This window comes from Oreochromis niloticus, unplaced genomic scaffold, assembly GCF_001858045.2.
Source record: "Oreochromis niloticus isolate F11D_XX unplaced genomic scaffold, O_niloticus_UMD_NMBU tig00000734_pilon, whole genome shotgun sequence".
In the NCBI taxonomy this organism is placed as follows: domain Eukaryota; kingdom Metazoa; phylum Chordata; class Actinopteri; order Cichliformes; family Cichlidae; genus Oreochromis; species Oreochromis niloticus.
The window spans coordinates 786,697-794,999 of NW_020327228.1; positions in this window are offsets into that span (position 1 = coordinate 786,697).

Consider the following 8,303-nt stretch of genomic DNA (forward strand, 5'->3'; position numbering starts at 1 on the left):
ATCAGTGCTAAAAAAATATATTGATTACCTCACTTTGCCCCATCTGGGGCACACATAGACATGTTTTCAGGGTCTGACTTGCATTTGCCCATGTGCGACCCATATAGTTTGACCAAGTGGGCCCCACCTGCGTCATCAGTACTAAAAAATATATTGATTATCTCACTTTGCCCCACCTGGGGCCCACATAGACATGTTTTCAGGGTCTGACTTGCATTTGCCCATGTGCGACCCATATAGTTTGACCAGGTGGGCCCCACCTATGTCATCAGTGCTAAAAAAATATATTGATTACCTCACTTTGCCCCACCTGGGGCCCACATAGACATATTTTCAGGGTCTGACTTGCATTTGCCTATGTGTGACCCATATAGTTTGACCAGGTGGGCCCCACCTGTGTCATCGATACTAAAACATATATTGATTACCTCACTTTGCCCCACCTGGGGCACACAACAAAAGCCTATCCTTAAATGACTGTGTTTGCCCATGTCTATCCCAGGTGGAAAACCCAAGTGGGTCCTACATGTGTTTCCCATTTTGGACCAAGTTAAGTGTTTCCCATGTTTGACCCAGCTAGGACCTACTAAAAGTGCCCACTTGGGATTGCCCATATGGGTTTAATGTGAAGAACCCAAGTAGGCCCCATACAAAAAGCCCAGTTTGAGCCCATGCCCACATGGTACCCATCCAGCCCGAGCAAAAACCAGGTGGGGCCCATATATACATGTTGGCTGGGAAACGGTGCATGCTGCCACATACTCTCTCACGTCTCTTTCTAATGTATCCCACCAAAAATGTCTCTTAAGATAGGAAGCAGTCCCACCTTGACCGGGGTGGCAGAAAAATTTGGCAGTGTGCACCCACTCTAACACATTAGAGCGGCCAGATATGGGCACAAAACACGGGCCTGGGGGACCTGTGCCCAGATCTGGTTCAGTTCTGAGAGCCCGACCTATGGCATACTGTATCTCCCATGTGACTGCCCCGATTTTGCAGGTGGCTGGGCGGATGGGTGGGCACTCAGAGGGCTCCTCATCCACCTTGAACTGCCATGAGAGTGCGTCGGGCTTGATGTTTCTGGAACTTGGGCGATAGGAGATTGAGAAGTTAAAATGAGCAAAAAATAACGACCACTGGGCCTGACGTGCATTAAGTCTCTTCGCATTTCTTAAGTAAGTCAAGTTCTTATGATCTGTCGAGACAACAAATGGGTGTTCAGCACCCTCCAATAGGTGCCACCTCTCCTCCAGTGCTAATTTCACGGCCAGCAGCTCCCGATTCCCTACATCATAATTCCTCTCTGCTGGGGACAGGCGGCAGGAGTAATAAGCGCAGGGTTGTAGTTTTGATGTGGTGTCGGAGTGTTGGGACAGAACAGCACTCACCCCCACATCGGAGGCATCCACCTCCACCACAAAAGGTTTACTAGGTCTGCTTGGGTAAGGATGGGTGGATGGCAAACTGGTGTTTCAGTCTATGGAACGCTGCCTCAGCCTCAGGTGTCCAGCTAAAGGGGAGTTTTGAAGAGGTGAGGCGAGTGAGTGGGGCTGCCACTAAACTGTAGTTCTTGATAAAAAGTCTGTAAAAGTTGGCAAACCCCAAAAAACGTTGTAGTTGTTTCCGATTGGGGGGCTTCCGCCACTCAGTGACTGCTTTCACCTTCGCCGGGTCCGTCTTCACCTGCCCCCCTGCCAAGATGTATGCAAGAAAGGAAACAGACGAAGCATGGAATTCACATTTTTCTGCTTTGACGTACAATCTGTTTTCCAGCAGTCTTTGGAGCACCGCTCGACCATGGAGAACATGTTGTTGTAAGTTCTTAGACTAAAGCAGAATGTCATCTAGATAAACGAAGACAAAACGTACCAGGAAGTCCCGTAGGACGTCATTTACCAGAGCTTGGAAAACTGCGGGTGTGTTTGTTAAACCGAAAGGCATCACTAAGTATTCAAAATGGCCTAAGTGTGTATTAAATGCAGTTTTCCACTCATCACCTGCTCGTATTCGTACTAAATGATACACATTGCGTAAGTCCAGCTTGGTGAACACTGTGGCGCCCTGGAGTGACTCAAAAGCCGAGCTAATCAGAGGCAAGGGATATTTGTTCTTAATCGTTATGTCATTTAAGCCCCGAAAATCTATGCAGGGCTGAAGTGACCCATCCTTCTTCCCGACGAAGAAGAATCCCACCCCCACCGGCGAAGATGATGTTCTGCTCGTGCGCTCCTAATATGGAGCTATATTAGGAGTGCGGTTCGAGTGGGGTCTGCAGAGTCCGTAGTGGCCAGATCGTGCTGTCACGGCCTGAGGCCAGTGGGAAAACGGACTCTAAGGCAGACAACACTCGGAGACGCTGGGACTGAGGGTGACAAAGTTTTATTTACAGTGGTGCAATTAAAGTAAAGAGCGAACAACGGTGAGGGGTGCTCAAAGTGCTTACCATAACTTAGAATTGCTCAAAGCAAACAAGAAATAACTCAAAAAACACTCACGAGGAACCGAGGGCTAGGAGCACCCCAAATAAACTTAAAATGCGCTAGAAACTACTCTACTACTCTGGAACATGAATTTAAATGTAATTTTAGCTTAAAGGCACACTATAGCTGTGTCCCAAAACGTCGGCTGCATCCTTCGGAGGACCCTGCCTTTGCGGTCTACATGGGCCGGGTCCTTCGAAGACCGAGAAGGCCGCAAGTGCGAGGCTGTGAAATGGGACGGTCTAGCCTTCAGATTTGCGTCACCGCTGTGTCAGTGGAGTTTAATAAACTCGGCCGTCTGCTCCTTGCTATCTAAAATATAACAGGACACTGGCGTAAATTCTCGACCGTCTCACACTTCTGTTTAATCAGTTTTCTGTTTGACGTTTATTCAGCTGTGTGAAAATCCCGGAGGAACCCACCCGATGGATTAATAAAGTTTTATTTGATCTAATAATCTAATAACTTTGATCTCAGCCAAACCGATTTACTCCAGAACAAATAAAACACAGAAAAAAGCTTAACAATTACATTTTTAAGTTATCCGAGTGACTTATATATCATGTTTAACCTGAGTAGCGAAAGAGCGGGGGTCTGAAAACGATGAAGCTGGGAGTCCACTGCTCTCGCCGGCTCGAGTGACCATTGAACCCCCCGGCTTGCTATTGTGCGGGTGCGTAACAGACGTCTCCGAAAACGTTGGCGCACTTTTGCAAATATGCAATGTCTTGATAAGCCAAGCAGATATTTGGAATTTACACAGGTACTTTCTCGCCTGAAAACATGTTAATATGAAAAAAGTTTATTTTGTGACCCAGAAAGATTAATAAGAGTAATTGTAAAACTTAGTAGCAGCCGCCATTGTTGGAAACTGAAATTGGCTGGGCCGTGCTATGAATTCTGGGATATGGTGGGCCACGAAGGACACACCCGTCCCATCCTTCAAATTCAGGGAAATGAAGGACGCATTTGTCGGCCGCATTTGAAGAAGTCGACGAATTGGGACAGCCTTTGTCACCTTGCTGTGACGTAATCGGCCTTGAAATGCGGCCTCCAGAGGATGCAGCCGACGTTTTGGGACACAGCTTATGATTCATAATACTGGAGACGCACAGCTTTAACTCAAAAAATTCATAACCTTTTACTTTGAAACACACATGTGTGGGGAGTGAGGGTTTAGTCACTGAAAGTGGGGAGAACAGGTGTTAGATGCAGGACACGACAAGCTGGTCCAAAAGCACTCGCAGTGACAGTAAGCAGTCTTACGGTGTGTTCACACCGAGCGCAATAGAGGCGGCTAGAGCGTCAGGTTTACATGTAAAGTCAATGGAAAAGAGCGATGACACGCGATTGCGGGTCCCGCAAAAATTCGGAAGCATATTTGCGTAGCCAAAACGCCAAAACGCCTGAAACGTGCGTCAGTGTACCGCATCTGCCGCATTTGACTCGCAAAAAAAACACGTGCGTCAGTTTTCGTGTTGCATTTTGTGCATACGCGTGTTTCGCCTCTACCGCTCGAGTTGGAAAAATTTGAACTCCAGCGTCAAATCGCACCGTCACAACCAAAGGGGCAGATCCAACCAAAGCCCTTCATTCTTCAATGGAGGGAAGGCTAATCAACACCGTAGCAAACAACCCGGAGCTGTACGACACCAGCTGCTTTGTGTACCGAGACAGGAATATAAAGGACCGAGCTTGGAGGAAGAAATGTGAAGAGATCGGGCAACCTGGTAAGTTGATTCATTTCTCTTTTTACATTTTTCACTGAACTGGGGAAGCCGCACAAAAGCTAGCAAGCCACCGCTATTTTCCCACTAATATACAAATACCATTCTGCTTTTATGCATGTTGTCATATAGGAATATATTTTGTTTATTAATAAACAGCACACAGTGGTCCCGCTCATCCGTCACTGCCTCGCTTTTTCGCTGATTTTTCTTTTTTGCACAGTACAGCATTGCATTCTGCAGCCTGATTGACAAATCTCCTCCGTGTCGTGTCTCCTGCGCTTGTCAAATTTATCATGTTTGGTTTTGATAACCATCACGTTGTCAGGTTTGCTGAGTGGAGGTGGAGTAGAGGACTCAAACGCAGGACTCACGGTGAAGGTTCAGGGTGTTTATTGTGAGGGACAAATGGCAAGAACACGAGATGGCTGACTAACTGAATAACTGAACTGAAAGAATGGCTGACTGATCTGAACTGAAAGGCAAACGCCAGGACTGGACAGTAGTGACAACATCCACATTAACATCAATGACACGACAGAGAAGTGGTAAAACTGAGGAACTTAAATACACAGACTGGATGATGACGATAATTGGACACAGGCGAATACACAGCTGAACATAATGAAACAGGAAATGGCAGGAGTGGTGAAAACAGAACATGAACTGAAAACGCTGGGTCAATGACCCAGGAATCCTGACAGTACCCCCCCCCCCTCAAAGGCCGGCACCCGACGGCCGAAAGAAAGGAAAACCAGACCTTGGCGGGAGGAGGGGTCCAGGACGGAGGGACGGAGTCCAGGCAAAGACAGGTCAGTTGGGCGGCCACGTGGCCAGTGGCTGAGCTGAAACAGTTCCGGTGGGCGGCCGCGAGGAAGACGGCGGCGGCCACTGAGCAGGTCCGGTGGGCGGCCGCGCCGGCGACGACATCCAGAACATGGCCTGGGTGACGGCGTGGCAGCCGCAGGACCAGGTGAGGCTAATGCAGAGGCAGAAGCTGAACCATGCAAAGCAGAAGCTGGGCCAGGCGAAGCAGAAGCCGGCGAAGCAGAAGCTGAAGCTGAGGCTGGACCAGGCGAAGCGGAAGCTGGAGCCGAGGCTGGACCAGGCGACGGCATGGGAGCCGGCGGTGACGGAGCAACAGCTTCGGAGGCTGGGCCAGTAGGCGCGGAAACCCCTGGCTGAGGAGCGGCCGGGCCAGCGGGTGTGGAAACCCCTGGCTGAGGAGCGGGAGAGCTCACAGCTGGCTCTGGATGCTGTGGCTTCGGGTCCGGGAACTGAAATGGATGGTGAATGAGTGACTGGACTACAGAAGACTGGACTACAGACGGTGAGAGAACGGGTGACTGAACTACAGGATGCTGGATGGCAGACTGAACTGGCTGGACAGGCTGGAGAGGACAAGACTGGAGGACAGGAGACTGAGCTACAGGGGCCTGAGGAACAGGAGACTGGGCTGGAGCGGGCTGGACTGACTGGGCTGGAGCGGACTGGACTCACTGGGCTGGAGCGGGCTGGACTGACTGGAGTGGAGCGGGCTGGACTCACTGGAGTGGAGGCTGAACAGCAGGCGAGTGAACTGACTGGAGTGGGGGTGCTAAGGGACGAACAGAGGTGGGTGAGGCTGACAACGGAGCTGAGGTTGGTGTGGCTAACGGCTGAGCTACAGACTGAGCTAGTGACGGAGATAAAGCTACAGCCTGGGCTAGTAAAGCTGGTGCCTGAGCAGGGGACACCTCAGCTAGCCTAACCCGGGATAGTGCGAGGGCGTGAAAGGCTGGATCAGGAGGTGGATGAAGTGGTGGACTGATGGGTGAGCAGGCTAGCTCTTCCGAGCCTCCAGAGCATGAGGGCACTGGCTGGAGAGCCTCGGCTGGGCCTCTGGCATGGTCAGGTTGGATTCTGGCTGCCCTCAGCCTAGGCGCTGGGACAGGCACGGGGGTGGCTGGACACCAGTCACCCCCACCCGAGAAACAGGAGCGGGTGTGGAGGTATACTGGGTCACAGCTGCCCTCGTCCTGGGAGCTGGCACAGGTGTGGGTATAGGCTGACTAATGGGAGTGGAAATACTGACTGGGAGAGTGATACTGACAGGTTTAGGTGACTGAGTATTTTTAACAATGGCCTGAGCTGATGAAACCGGAACAGGCTGATAGGTGGACGAAGGAGCAGACTCAGATAAAACAGTGCTAGAGTGACCAGGCCTAGGGTTTGCATACACAGGGACGGTAACGGATTTATCAGAGGTTGCTCTGGCCTTTCTGCCATCACCATTTACAGTCTTTGGGGGAGCAGAACAAATCTTCCCAGTCCACAGAATCCTCCAGGAGGGAAACATCCCATGAATCAGCGATGGGTTTATTAGTGGTTTTAAGTGAAGAATCAAATGAGGGTGGAAAACAGTCACTAGGACTGACTGCCGGGAGTTGCTGAAAATAGTCCATGTTATGGCGGCGTGTGTGCCGCTTTCTCCGGGAAGAGGAAGCGGGCGGGGTACACAGGCGAGCGTCTGGCACGGGAGCCTCTGTTGAGCCGAGGTGGGAGGCGTAGCCGCTGTGCAGGGGCGAAGTGGAAGAGCCGGTGAGTAAAACGGCTGGCGGGCGAGCGAGGAGCGGAGCAGCGGGAGAGCGAGCGGCCGAAGCTCGGCCTGTGACGCCCACTCTCCGCGGCGAATGCTCCAATGCAGGTGAGGCAGCAGGTGGAGAACCGCGGCGTCTCCGAGGCCCGCCCAGAGCCAGACGGGTCCCCTCAAAGACGTGCTCCCTCTCTGAGAAGAGCCGCTGTTTCCCCCTGAGCTTCTCCGCCCAAATGGAGAGCGCTGCGTCCTGCCACTCGAACAGGTCTGAATCTGCTGAGTCCACAGCGTGTCGTTGTGGCACGGGTCGTGTCATTCTGTCAGGTTTGCTGAGTGGAGGTGGAGTAGAGCAGCGGTCCCCAACCTTTTTTGCGCCACGGACCGGTTTATGCCCGACAATATTTTCACGGACCGGCAATAAGGTGTCGCGGATAAATACAACAAAATAAAACTAGTGCCGGTACCGAAAAAAAGAAGATTTATTCATAACACACGTGAAAAGACCCAGGAAAACCGAGTTAACGATAAAAACGATAACAAAATAACGCTGAAAACCGATAAAAACCCTGAAAACCATACATTTCACACCTGAGCCTCAACTCTCGCGGCCCGGTACCAAACGACTCACGGACCGGTACCGGTCCGAGGCCCGGGGTTGGGGACCGCTGGAGTAGAGGACTCAAACGCAGGACTCACGGTGAAGGTTCAGGGTGTTTATTGTGAGGGACAAATGGCAAGAACACGAGATGGCTGACTAACTGAATAACTGAACTGAAAGAATGGCTGACTGATCTGAACTGAAAGGCAAACGCCAGGACTGGACAGTAGTGACAACATCCACATTAACATCAATGACACGACAGAGAAGTGGTAAAACTGAGGAACTTAAATACACAGACTGGATGATGACGATAATTGGACACAGGCGAATACACAGCTGAACATAATGAAACAGGAAATGGCAGGAGTGGTGAAAACAGAACATGAACTGAAAACGCTGGGTCAATGACCCAGGAATCCTGACACGTCCAATAGAAAAAACAGCGCAAAAACACCCATAACTATGACCCTCATTCGGAAATAGACACCTGCAATGCGAGGGAAAAAGGCGCACAAAAGTGGCAGGCAGACGAAGACAAAACACGGCATGATAATACTTTTACGTTTTGCAATCTACGAAGGTTTGCACTTTGAGAATCAACTTGTGAGAACTGTGACTAATGTTCATGTGTGTGGGGAAAAAGTGTATAAAGTGCGTGGCGAGGGGCTAGTTATTCTGACAACCCCTGCTGCAATAAATGAGGGACCACTGTATATACTTTCTCTATGACTATTGTTTAAAACCTGTTAACATTTAATATTATCTGGACAGAGCCAACTGATTCTGCAGCAGAGCATCCCCTGTTGCTTCTCCTTGCTCCCCAGTCCCTGAGCTCCTGCTGCTGCACCCACAGGTATGTAATTGTAGCATCAGATCTACAGCAAGCACTGATAGCTTTTTACTCGGTGGGATTCCCTTGT